This window comes from Syngnathus typhle, linkage group LG9 (genome assembly GCF_033458585.1).
Source record: "Syngnathus typhle isolate RoL2023-S1 ecotype Sweden linkage group LG9, RoL_Styp_1.0, whole genome shotgun sequence".
Classification (NCBI taxonomy): domain Eukaryota; kingdom Metazoa; phylum Chordata; class Actinopteri; order Syngnathiformes; family Syngnathidae; genus Syngnathus; species Syngnathus typhle.
This window is the reverse complement of record NC_083746.1, coordinates 4,671,729-4,684,769: the sequence shown is the minus strand read 5'-3', so window position 1 is coordinate 4,684,769 and position 13,041 is coordinate 4,671,729. Positions and strand designations below refer to the sequence as shown.

Genomic DNA, 13,041 nt, shown 5'->3' with positions numbered 1-13,041 from the left:
GTATGTTCAAACAAATTCACGTTACTCAATGTCAGAGTTGTAGGAACAGAATACCATCATAAAAAAGCCCTCGGTATTTTTTTCAATTCAAATTACCGTATTTTCTAGACTATAAACTTTTATTTTGTTTCAGTTTACGGCCATATTACCCTGGGAAAGCCCGATCTCGTTTGATCGGGGACGCTAAGCAGGGTCAAGCCTGGTTATTACTTGGATGGGAAACCACCTGGCAAGGTGCTATAAGCTCGGGGCGGCATGGCTTAGTGGTAGAGTGTTCCGTCTCCCAACTCAAGGGTTGGGGGTTCGATCCCAGTCATCAGTTGGTGAATGAGGAAGCAGTGTGAAGCGCATTGAGTACCAAACGTCCCTCATTGACACTGGGGAAACCACAGTGAGTCAAGTACAAAGTGCAAACACCAGTCAAGGGGGAAGCCCTATGACATCATAAACGACATTAAACATGCTGATGAGTGCGCACACGTGTACACCCATACATGCAACACAAACACACAAGCAGCTCAAACAAAATAGAATATAAATCAAATTCTGTCCTCAATAGATAGTGGGAAAAGGTTTTCAAACCACGGACTCATTTCCTGTTTCCTTTTCAAACCTTGGATTCGTGAAAGCCAATTGTTTTGTGTGCGTGTGTGCGCAGGTGTGTGTGTGTGTGTGTTTTCCAGAGCCATTTTGTTACCATTGTTTTTTTAGAATTGAATGTCAGAGCGATTACTGCCAGGTACTGGTACTCACACACACACACACACATACACCGTGTCACCATGTTTTAACATCCATAAGCAATTATAGACATTTTCATCGGGGGCATGAATTAGTTTTTGCTGTTTGCGTCAGCGATCGGTCTAAATAACTGAATATCTCTGTAAAAGTTTTACGTTGAACATCTTGTTCATCATTTGTGTTTATAATCTTTGACATGAGTGTAAGGCATTGTGATCATTGTGCTCTCATCCCCTCATCTTCTTGTTTTATTTTTGTCTTATTTCCTTCAGATTACTGTCCAGAGGGACAGCGGCTTGGATTTGTCTGACCCAAAACACGGCAAGGTGGACACTGACAGTGCACCCCTGACACGTGGGCGGAAACCAGTAGACACAGGTGACTAACCGAGAAAAATCTATCGCAACATGAATGAATCTCTGCTGTCTGGTCCTGCATCTAGCCTGACATCAAATGCAGCCCTTCTTGTGACTTCTTATCAGGGCAACGTGACAAGAACTTCAACCTCGATGATATTTGGCTGAAAGCCAGAGGAAAAACCTGTCGCATTAGACGTCCGGGTAATTGACCATCTCCAGTAGTCACACGGTTAGTGCGTCCCTCTCGTTTGCCGAGCGCCGCTCAGCCCATCCGCCCACACACCGTCGCTTCATGGCGCTCTCCGATCCGACCTTGAGCGCCGCAATTCAACGCGCGATGGCTTTTAGAGACTGTTTTCTCTCTGAGGCGGTTCAATCTCGGAGACACCCACCCACACAGACAAACACATATATATTTGCAAGTACTTGAGATTAACTACATCTGACAATCAAGTACATTAATCATCAAAGATGACAGAAAGTCCAGTCTATGCTGTGGTTGTTTAAGGGTCATTTTATGGATAGAGTGAGCGGCACAGAAAACACAAACTATGATAATTTAAAAGTCAATGTAACTAGACTCTTCGCGACTTTGAAATGCAAGTCCACCTTGCCTCGAAGGCAGAGCGTTTCCATCCCAATAAAGTAATCACGGCTCTAAATTTATTTTTTTTTAAACTGAGCCAACCAGTGTCCACGTAACAGGTGAATTACAAAATTGACAGAACAGCTGCTTTGACTAACTGATGTGAAATTTGGCATGATGTCACACAGGGCATCCACGTTTTAATATTGCTATTCCAATATATGTTTGGGTATGTATGTTTATTGTTTTAAATGTAGGAGGCACCATTTGTGCGTTAATAATTTGGATTATTTCCCTTTGTTCATCTCGTCTTTTTGGAGCTGCTGATAGTGTTTCCACCCACACCTCTTATTCGTCCACGCGTACAAAGATCAGCCAAACAATTTACAACTTCAGAGCAAATGTTTATCATTCATATTCATGAACATTTTTAATTGACTTCCATCTATCATTATTCCATGCACATAGCTGATCATTAGCAAGGCAGAATCACCTGTTCCAAGTCCAACAAGTCCTTATTTCTTTTCTTGCCCTCCCTCTTCGGATCCAACAAGTGCTTTTTTCTTTCATTCCCTCCCTCTTCGTTGAAGGGCAACACAGCACTTGAGCAGTGCTGCCGGCTCTGATGGCGAGCTGAATAGGAGGCGAAGAATATAACAAAAGATTCATAAATGTGTCCAACTGGAAGCTCTGTTAAATAGCAAGCAAGCGAGCGCACCACACTCCTACACAGCCGCGCACCAAAGCAAGAGCACCACACTCCTACACAGCCGCCCACACATAAACACAAAACTACACACTATTGCACAAAGTCAGATGGCGAGGCACTAAGACGAACAAACACGTGAGTACATGGACGATGATGGCCAGGGGCTGGTGTGGTTTCTCTTCAGTAGATGCATATGGGGGGGCAGCAAAAAAGTGCACCAGAGGGCCAGGTTATCTTCATATTTATTCATCTCGCCATGCATGAGGAGCATCACACCGCGCGCTATTCTCGGCCACAGCCTGCAGCCTGTAAACTGGCTCCCAAAAGATGGCCCCGGTGAAGTCACCTTTATGTTTGAGAGGAAAAAAAAAAATCCACCGGGAATGTGAGCATCTTTTGGGATTTGTGGAATCGATTGCTCTATCATGAAGAGAAAATCCTGCTTGTTCTGTTTCCAAATACGCATCCAAAGGGAATATAAGCACCTTTTGAGATTTGTAGAATCGGTTGATTCTATCATGAAGTGAAAATATTGCCCAGTTAATATAATAAACTAAGCAAGTTTATTACAGTTAACAAAAAGTAACGGTAAAACTAAAATTGAAAGAACGATTTCGTCAACAAAATAAAAATAAAAAATGCTTGAAAAAAATTAAATCTACATATCACTCTTATAAATCTAATTGTAATTAGGCCCCAAGCAGATAGTAGACGTGGCAGAGACGCTTTTCTTGACATTTTTCGTACTGCTCATCTTCATCGTACACTCATGTAATTTTCATGATTATATGTGCAGAAAAAGCATGTGTGCATAATCACAGTTAATAGGTGTGTGTGTGTGTGTGTGTGTGTGTGTGTGTGTGTCTATGCGCGCGCTTGCGAACAATCGTGACTTTTGAGGCATCTGTAGGAGGATGCGATTGTGGTTCGCTGCTTTCATGTAAAGCTTGTGAACGAGCATGAGCAGTTTGCAAGGGTCAGAGGTCAATTTGCTCAACACCTCAGCATGTGTGAGTTTGCAGGATTTCAGGCGGGCGTAGGATTTGTTTAGTGCATATAAAAACAACTTAACACCTATTTCAGGATTATTAAAAAAATAAATAAAAATAGCCTACCCACATCTCCATTGGTCAATTTTGAACATTGATAATTGCGTTTTTTACAAATCGATACTTGAATATGTCTTTTGTTTCTACGCGCCTACTTGATGTTGTTGTTCTCGTTCCCCTTCTTCTTCTTCTTGTTTTTCTTTTTCTTTCACACTCTGCTCACAATGAGTGTGTGTCCAGATGGAGTGTGTATCATGGCCTTCTGTCTCATCGTCCTCCGTACACCTCCGTGTTGCACTCCACTGCAGGCGGCCCGTGAGCCAACCATCACTTCGCTTCTTTCTCTCAGACCCATAAACATGGTTGACGTGGCAAACACATACTGTCACTCACGTGCCACAGCATTAGGTACACTTGCACAACACATTTTTAATTACATGACATATATGGGTCTTGTCTCCCTTCTCCGTTTGTCTGTTTACTAGTAAACAGAAGTAGCGGTTCCACGATACACAAGCAACTTCTGCATTCAGCAAAACAGGATGAGACACTTCGGCCCATTGGTGGAGCAGTGTGACAGGTGATCTGGACAAAGCACCTGTAGAAATATCAAATGTCAATAATTTATTTTGTTTTTGAGACTGCCTGTGTGTTTCCATGCAGTATATTGGCTCAGTGACTTATTCATGCCCATACACTTGAAATAATGATTAATAATCATAATAAGAATGAATAATATACTACAAATGAGAGTTTAGCATGAAAATCCAGGTTTGCCCACCCTCCCAAAAATTTAAAAACAAGAAAAAAAATCCCCCTCAATATGTGCTGAGACGTGTGTATGCGAAGGTCCACTGTACTGTATGTATAAATAAATGATATACATTATTTTACTTTTGTTCAAAAACTGCTGCGATGGTTATATTTTATTATCCTGCATTTTGGGTTTGTCTGTTGGGCAGCATAGAAACTGACTGAGTCAGAGCTCAGAGGACGAGGGTTGGAATTTGGATTGTGCAGTGCCAACATGTCTTTCTCTTGTAATTTCTCTGATAATGTGAATGTGAGTCCCTTTGTGCCTTGTGATTGGCTTACGACAAGTTCAGGGTGTAAAGTCACCTGGGATAGGCTTAAGGACACTCGTGACCAAAGCGAGGATGAGCAGAAAATTAATAGATATTTGTTTTTTGTTTTTTTTACCATTTTGGACTTATGGTTATTAACAAAAAACAATATTTGGCTGTACTTTATATTTCGCGCTGTTGTTAGTTTGATTGGTGGTGAGCTTCTGAAAATGTAACTGTAAATGTAAATAAAATTGCCGAAACAAAATCATACAACCAAAATTCAAAGAGAGAATACAATTGGAAAAGAAATTACATGTAAAATGTATCAGTGTTATTATTTTTGGTCTATTTCTGCGCTAAAGGGGCGAGAAAAAGGGAATGCGAGAGTTGCTTTCATAAAGGCTTTTCGATTACAGTGCACGGTGATTGTACGCCGGGAGGGGCGGCTCCATCCAGACGCATTCACAGGGGTCAGGTGGGTCACATTCCTCAGGAAGAGAATGTGGAGACAAGGCAGAAAACATGGGAACTCGGAAACCCACCCTGCAGCCCCTCGCCGCGGCCCGGCGTTCACTGTTGCCTAGAAACCAAACAGCCATTCTCACTGTTTTTCTCTTGCTTTCTTTGTGGCTGCAAAACCTTCAGCTTTCATTATGACTTGCTGTTAAAAGGAGTGGTGTTCAACTGGTGAGGGGGGCAAATGACCCACAAAAACACCGCAATGCAATGACCTCAACTGCTCCATCTATTCACTCAACTCAGCTACTAAATGCTTGGGTGAGACACGAAATAAATAAAGACTACTCTGTAGATGGTAGCAGAAAAAAAATGGCATGATTGGGTAGTCCATGTGGAAGTGCACAGAAAGTAGCAAGGGTGATATCGCCGTAATCGTGCGCTTTCGCACAGCAATCAGATGATTAGTGTGATTGTCCCCAATCACCGGGCCCCGGACCGGTACCGGGCCGCGGCGGACTGCACAAGTGAGACAAAAAAAAATATTACAGTACTTTCGATTACCGTAATTTTCGGACTATAAGTTGCGGGTTTTTTCATAGTTTGGGTGGGGCTTATACTCAGGAGCGACTTATATACATATATGTTTTCTTTCTCTTTTTTGGGCATTTTATGGCTGGTGCGACTTATACTCCGGTGCGACTTATAGTCCGAAAATTACGGTATATATTGGCTTTGTTGTATCTAAGAGGATTCTCTTGGTTATGACTGACTCTATTTCAATTTGGTCAGTTCAAGCGTCAGGTGTGAGATGGACATCCAGCGCCATATTTACTTCCATATACGTGCGTGTGCATGCGTTTTTCTTTGCGGACGCATTCTCTTCGCATTAGGTGGCATCTGTTTTTGCAATGTGAATAACTCCATAAACTGATCAGAAATTCTCAACATAGCCTTAGTTTGACTGTTGAATCTGGAATTTGGGTAAAGATGTGCATGCATGTGCTTTATCGTGATTAATTTAAGTAGGAACTTTGTCTTCACAAATTTAAATCAATACAAAAAAGGTTAAACCATCATCACATCATTTTTTTTTTATTATTTAACATCAATTGAATCTGCCATCGCTAGCCTGCCCTCTTCTCTCAAGAAGCAGCTGCGTCTGAATCCCAGAGATCTTCATCCTCAATGCGGCATTTATTGCAAGCGTGTCCGTGTGAGAATAAAAGTTTGTCAGTGAGAGTCTGACAAATGTTCTCAAATATCCGGATACAATTACGTAACGTTACATAATGCCAAAAAGGCAGAAAAAAATGGAAACGGTGCTTGAAAGTCTGTTTAACTCGACTAAACAATGGGAAAAGTCATACATTTTTGCATTAAGGGCATTGGTGTCTTTGATGTGAGGAGGATGGAAATGGAGGATGGAGCAAAGGGAGCGGGAAGTTGGAGGACAACGTAGGTGTAGAAAGCAGCTGGGAGGAGGAGGCAAAGCTGACACACAAAGGTGGACCAGGCTTCGTTTCCACAGAGAGGTCTTCCCCTAGGTGCGCCTCCTCCTCCACGTCCTCCTCTGCCTTACCCGTTGCCACGCAGATTCTGCAGCAGGATCGCTGCGTTCGCTGTTGACTCATTATGCCGACAGGTGATCTGGAAGTATCCGAGGAGAAAGAGAATCAAGCCGTGTTGTGTGTTACAGAAAGGCATTGTGTGCACAAGCGTGTGTACAAAGCATGTCCGCCACATTTTAGAAGTGCTTTATCTGTAAAATACAAAAAAATAACTTACTCTTTAAAACAACACCAACTTACCAGGACCGGCGATGTTTTTATATTGTATCAGAATCAGCTTTATTGGCCAAGTTTGTGCATGCCAGACAAGGAATTTGACTCAAAATTTATAATCATGCCTGGAACATGAATGACCCCCCAAACATTTTTCTGAAAAAAATCAAACTCCAAATTAAAACGTGATTGCTACTTTGGCAGATTGTTTTGATACTCTTGATACACTTTATGGACAAAAAAAGTATTGTGACTCCTGGCCGATAAAAGTTTTTTTTTTCAGAGCGACATAAAATAATGCAAGACTTTCTTTTTGCTTCCAGTAGACATCTGAGAAGTCACGAGACAAAGCCGAGAACGTCATAACTCGAGCAGGTCTCGATGGAGGCTTTCGAGTCAAAGGAGTGAGAGATGGGGAAAAAACAGCAGGGGAATTCCTCATTCAAGGTAAAGGGAACTCACAAAGACAAATGTTCCAGTTAACCCCCTTGGACATTTGAATGTGAAGTGAAAAATCATTTGTAAAGTGAATACCAGCCCTGTGTGTGTGGCGGGGGGGGGGGGGGTCTTGTACATGTGTGTGTAGTTGGTCGGGACAGGAGAAAACGGTTTGTGGTGAGTGTTTCCTGTCAATGAAAAAAATGATAGGTTCTCTCAGAAAAGGAGGGGAAGCCCCCCTTCCTAAACCCCCCATGTGTCCCTCCTGATATCAAACTGCACTCACACAAGTCACTCATCTTCATCAGGAAGATTCATCTGCTGCTGTTAGCTTCTGAAAATAAAGACATTTTCTGTCTTAATCCGCTGCCTTAAGAAGACCGGGTCCATCTGTGCATGTTGTGCAACCAAACATGGAGGTTAAACAAAATCGCTCTTCAGTTTTTTTGTTTTTTTCAAAAGATGACTACATATTTCATTTGAGGCAAAAACTAATACAAGTGCCATTCAGCACCTCCCCGCCAGACCCATCTCGTTCAACATAATGGAAAGTTTTATCGGAAAAAAATTTGACATTTACTTTATTATTTTTTTTTATTTGTGATGGCACCGCTTGTTTACAATAGTGGATAATTTATAAGAAAGTCTTTTTGTCTACACTACAATAATCAAAGTGCGCTCAAGGACAAGCGTATTATGCGAGCGGCTTGCTGTCATCATGGACAAAAGAGCTTGCAAGTGTGACGCCTCTTCACAAGGAGGCAAAAAAGAAGATGAAGACAACGACGTAGCATCCATCATGTGTGCCCAAAAGCAAAACATGCAAACAAACAAAAGAAATCATTGTTTTCTTTGCTTTCAACCGTTTGCAAGTCCAACTTTTGGGAATTGAATCATCTGTGAAATTGGTTTGATTTTACGGATCCAAACTCTGAATCAGGTCATTTAAGGTCGATCATGGCAAGAGAGATTTGATTACAACTATTTACAAATAAATCCAAGTTTGAAGAACTGCAATAAGAACTTTAGAACCCAAGGATTCCTTTACGAAAGCCCGGATCATCGGCCCGAATCGCCCCTTCCGACAATCGTAGGTCAGCCCCGATCCTATTAATGGCTCCAAAGATACTCTTGTCGGATAATCCTGCCGTGTTTGGTGGGCTTGGGCTAATCAGAAGGACGTCAAATCGGGGATATTCAACATGTTGGGTTTTTTTTGGCCCGACTTCACACCGTGCATCATGTCCCTCTGGGACGAACGAGCACGAAATTCCTTTGTGTCGATGTGTTGCTCTTGCCGCGTGGCTGCACACCACACACAGTACGTGACTTTTTTTCTCATCACGTGTGGGGTCGCTCATAGTTGGGAAGTTGGCTGACAATTTTTAAAGCTCGCCGTGTGCCGCAGGCTTAACCCAACCTTTCACATTGTCTGTAAAAGACGGAAAATTCTCCCGTGTTGCTGTTTCATAAGCGATGCCCCCCGATTTTTAATGCGGGGGAGGACAAAGTCCTCCTGGCTCCTGTTGTTGCAATTACGTCGACACCTAATTGATCGCAACAATTATGACAATTGCCCTTTTTACCGGGCGAGCAAATGCTAGCCTACTGGAATTTTGCTCGATCCAAACTTCACAGGCAGCTCCCCAAATTGATCAGCAACCTGCTCTACAAAAACATCTACCAGGTACCAACCCTGATGCTGTTTCTGAGAATGACGACAGGCGCAACTGCTGACCGACGTGGGGGAGAGAAAAGAAATCGACACTCAAATTAATATTCATGTCACGTGACTGCAAAAATAAATTCATAGCAGCTTGGCTGGACGCTTGCCTCGTCTTCCTCACAGGCAATTTTACTCTCCCACAGAGTGACTTCACTCTCCCTCCCATGTGTTTGGATGCGGCCGCAAAGCCAACGCCAAGCTGGACAAAAGCGACGTGATTCGAAGAATCTAATTAGTATGCGCAAGCGTTTACGTCTCTTTGATACATGTGCTCATCATCTGCAACTCCGACAAGGACTTTTAGCGCTCGCTTTCCACTGTGTCTGTGGACGCAAAAGCCTTGATGAGTGAGAAAAGAGAGAAAGCAAGTGCTGGGAGAAGTGAGCGAGGAAGCTGAAAGAGAGAGAAAGAGGTGCGAGGCCTTCATCATGGATCGCCCACACATATTCCTTCCACTTCTCCATCACTCCATTACCTCTGTGCAAACGGCGGCTTTTCTGTCCCGCTGAGAGGAGGGAGAGGCCTATTAACACCACGGCAGAGAAAGCCCGAGCACTGTTCAGCCCACGCAAAGTGGTCCTCCTTCACCCTCGTACTCCTACACATGCACACAACTGGCGGAGGAGAAGAGGAGGTGGGCGCACACGATGGACATTCAAGTAGATTCACTTTTCCCAAAGAGGACTTCACACAAAGGCTGAACAAGAAGGGATCAAAAAAAAAAAAATCTTTGGGGGTTTTACAGCAAAGGGCTAAAGAGGCAGGAAGTGTCTGACACTTATGGGCCCGTTGGGTATTACCCATCATCTCTTGAGTTTGCTGTCATTTGTACATAAAAGTTTCACAAAACTATGCACGTGCTCTGATGATTTGTCAATGTGTCAACCTGCAAATAGAATTATATTTTCTGAAGAGAACTTAACAATATAGAACAAAGCAGCATCTTTGCACTTTTCTGGTTTAACATGGGGAGAAGCAGGCCTGGAATGGCTTGCAGGAAGATGCCCGGTGGGCTAGTGACTTCTGGGGACGATGCGGTGCGATCCCATTATTATTTTTGTCCAATTTAGCCCAAGAGACCAACTCCCAATTTAGAGGAAGCAGCTAATTAATCTCTTTAAAATAAGGACAGCAAACAGAACCAATTAACATCAGTAGGTGGTCAAGAGTATGGCCACTAATGCCATCAAATTCGTGATTCCCTCCGGCAACATGTCACTTTTGTGCAAAAAAACAACAAAATGCACACGTGATCAGCTCATCCCTCAACCTGCCCGTCTACTTCCTTTCTATAATATTTTGGCCTGGCGGGTGGGGATGGGAAAAAACAACAGATGATGAACAACATTTATCACCTCTCGCAGCCCCGTGACTTGTGTTTGGGTTGACGCTGCCCTATTGAACCAAGTTTGGAATTTCTGATTGCAACGTCAACACGAGCCTGTTTTCCTATTTTTGCTGTATCTCAAGCGAAGGAAAACCTGTTGCTTGTCAGGTCCCGCAAATTGTGACACATACAGGAGTTGGATTTATGGCGTGGGTTGTCCCCCTTCTGAGAAGTCATTTGACAAGTTTTTCTTTTTTTTAAGTTTCTAAGTAGGAATGTCTTTTCTGTTCACCAAAAAGAACATTTGAAAAGTTCAGATGCATAAGTGGACATCTTTATTTTTTGTGATGTTGAGTGTAATGATTTTTTTAAACTTTTTTTTTTTTTAAACTATTGTTATAATCTCCATGTCAAAGCAATCCTAGTTTTTTTCTATTACGGGAGTATCTTCTTCCATGAATGTGAAAATCTTTTTTTTTTAAATTATGCCTATTCCTGGCATTTCTGAGATAATGCAACATTTTTTGCACTATTTTCAATTAATCTGAAAATTTCCAGCACAATCTAGATCAGTCAATTCAATTACCCATTTAGACCATCGATTATGCTCCTATTGAGAAACCGTTTCATGATGTTCTGTCATAATGTAACAAATAAAATCTTAATTTCCAATTTTGTGGCTACTACTAATTCAATGCTAACGCTAAAGCCGTCATTCATAATACTGATTGAAGAATCGAGGTGCGTACTTTAGTATAGCTGATCAGGGAATGTTGACAAACTGCAGTTGTAAGCATATAATTTATATATAATATAAATAATAATGTACCCTTTAAAAGCTTTCCATGACTCACTGTAAAATGCTTCATTTTCTTGTAGATTATAATGAGATGCATTTGAAGGATACACGACGTAGGATGGAATTCGGTGAGTAATGATGCATCACTTTGGCCTCCGGTAGGTCGCTTAATTGATAATACCAACTTCTCCTACACGAGAGCGCTGAAATGTTCGGCATAGTTCTCACAATGTTGCAGTGCAGGTCTACACAAGCCACAATAAACATCGTTAAATCAACATGCCAATGCCCATTACGTTCTTATAAAGGCAGAATTTTTTATGGTTTTCAGAGGCCATAAGTAAAATATCATGTCTCAATTGATGTATTATTATTATAGGGCTGTACTGTGAAGAATTCGGTCATGACTCTGAATCATATAGAGTGGCAAATTGGCCGTTACCTTCGAGTCAGAACGAATCAAATTGGCAACACTCAACGTCTCAGTATGTGTGTCGTTTTGTAGCGTCGCGGAATGAATCAGGCCGAGTGGCGATCAAGCAACCGCAAACTCTTTAATGAGAACAAAAAGTATTGCTGTTAGCCATAACCATACCAAAACGACTGTGCACACGATGGCACACCATTAGCGTTGCGCCAAAGCACCTCTAATGCTAAATAGATCAGTAATATCCCGTCCATCTTGCACGTGTCTCACTACTATATGTCCTTTTCATTAAAGTGAGATGTGAATTCACTCGGGTGGAATGTTGACGGATAAACGTTAGTTTTATCGTTGCTCTCCATTGTTGGTCTTTGGCGTGTTGGCACTAATACGCCGCCAATGTGGCTGCGTAAATAAACGCACGCAGGAAAAGTCATCTGACTTTCGAAGCTTTTTATACACATGCAGACATGGAAGGGGAGTTGTTGAAGTGAAAAAGGTTTGGAAAACAGTACTGCACTGGTCCACAGTCGCGGAAAGCAGACTCAAAAACTACGTAATACTTCTTTGTACATTTGTCCAATGCCTGATTTATAAATTGAGTGACTTTTGTCTGCCTTGCCGAAATTGTACAATTTGTATGGATTCCATGTACGTTCTGGTTGTCACATCCATCATGAGAAGAATTAAGGAGACATAAAAATAATAAATAAGTTAGAGCCCAAAAACTAAGGGAAGTCCGCTATTTTGCTCTGAGGTGCTACAAGGTCATGTGTTCATTGTATATTTAATCATTATTTTCAAAATTTGTATCACCCAGCAATCGTATCTTGGGATAACACTGTGCCCTAGTGGTTGGCACACCTGTCTTACCGTTCCAAGGTTTGGAACTTGAATCCCTGCTCAAGTCCGATTTGCATGATTTCCAGGTTTTTCCAGTTTTTTTCCTGGCGCATTACAAAGTATTGCGTACTACTTTCATTCAAGACTAAATTGACCAGTCGTGAATGGTTGTTTGTCTGTATGTGGCGTGCACTGCCTTGCAGCTGCCATGAGCTTCAGGGAGAGCCTCTGAATGTGTATCTTCTCAGAAATGTACATACGACCCTGAACACAACTTCCAAAACCCAGCACCCGCCACAAGTTGACATGTCCATCACAACACTACGCACGGAAATCAAACGTATGCTCTACTCACAGGTAGTCGGCCATTTGGGTGTCCAAGTCCCGTTTTTCATCTCATTCGGCCATTTTCAATTTTCTGAGAACCTACTCCAAAGGAATCTGTCTGAGCACCACTAAAATTGAACCTGCTATACTACTTTGCTCGGAGAAGCTTTGGTGGGTCATACCTTGGTCTATATGGTCCACGGACTCTGCGTTGTTCATGTTTTTTCAGAATATTTTGCATTTTTATGAAAGAATTCTCGCTGAAATTTTGCACGGACACACTCGGCGCACCTTGGGCCTCATGCAGTTAGCATGAGGCGGGACAACTTTATTGCCTCAAGTGAGACGAGTTGCTACCTCAGTAGAGGAGGGGAGGGCGTGAGGGGGAGAGAGAGGCCAAAAAAGA

The 13,041-nt window shown here is 42.3% G+C and overlaps 2 long non-coding RNA genes across 3 annotated transcripts; one reads left to right on the top strand and one right to left on the bottom strand.

Moving 5' to 3' along the window:
* Positions 1 to 547: 547 nt before the first annotated feature.
* LOC133160059 (uncharacterized) lies at positions 548 to 3,051 on the top strand. Of its 2 annotated transcripts, none has more exons than XR_009715793.1 (3): positions 548 to 739; positions 1,014 to 1,119; positions 1,224 to 3,051. It is a non-coding gene; the product is annotated as an uncharacterized LOC133160059 (long non-coding RNA). The 2 variants fall into 2 exon arrangements; XR_009715792.1 differs by having other exon boundaries at positions 1,201 to 3,051.
* Positions 3,052 to 6,046: 2,995 nt separating this feature from the next.
* LOC133159843 (uncharacterized) lies at positions 6,047 to 12,980 on the bottom strand. The gene is made up of 2 exons (XR_009715755.1): positions 12,664 to 12,980; positions 6,047 to 6,617 (listed from the first exon to the last, which is right to left on the bottom strand). It is a non-coding gene; the product is annotated as an uncharacterized LOC133159843 (long non-coding RNA).
* Positions 12,981 to 13,041: the final 61 nt, after the last annotated feature.